We start from the raw sequence: 390 nt of genomic DNA, 5'->3' as shown, positions 1-390 counted from the left end.
GAGTTTGGGGGCTTAGAAGCAGGAAGAGAGGGAGGCAGGTGAGCGGCACAGAGGCTGGTGCAGGGGGGGACCCGCGGCGGCCCCACGCCCCCCCAATGGTGGAGGCAGGGGAGCCAGCATCCTCGGAAGAGGGCCCTTGGCCACCTGCCCCACCCTCAGAGTTGGCAATGACACACGTGCAACACGCATGTGCAGACAGAGCTGGCGGGCGTGGCCCAGGCTGGGAGCAGAGGTCAGAGGCAGGCAATGGGGCGAGGAGGATGGAGACCGAGGGCTCCTGCTGGGAGGGCCCGGACGTCCCAGCGCAAATGTGGAAGCATCACACACACACACACACACACACACACACGCCCACAGATGCTCATGTAGTGAGAGCAGCCGCTGGGGGGA

At 65.9% G+C, this 390-nt stretch overlaps 1 protein-coding gene across 1 annotated transcript in view; it reads right to left on the bottom strand.

Moving 5' to 3' along the window:
* Window positions 1-390, bottom strand: part of AGRN (agrin) — a 72,701-nt gene that overhangs the window by 1,404 nt on the left and 70,907 nt on the right.

The sequence above is a fragment of the Myotis davidii genome, unplaced genomic scaffold (genome assembly GCF_000327345.1).
Source record: "Myotis davidii unplaced genomic scaffold, ASM32734v1 scaffold586, whole genome shotgun sequence".
NCBI lineage: Eukaryota > Metazoa > Chordata > Mammalia > Chiroptera > Vespertilionidae > Myotis > Myotis davidii.
This window is presented reverse-complemented; position numbering and strand designations above follow the sequence as displayed.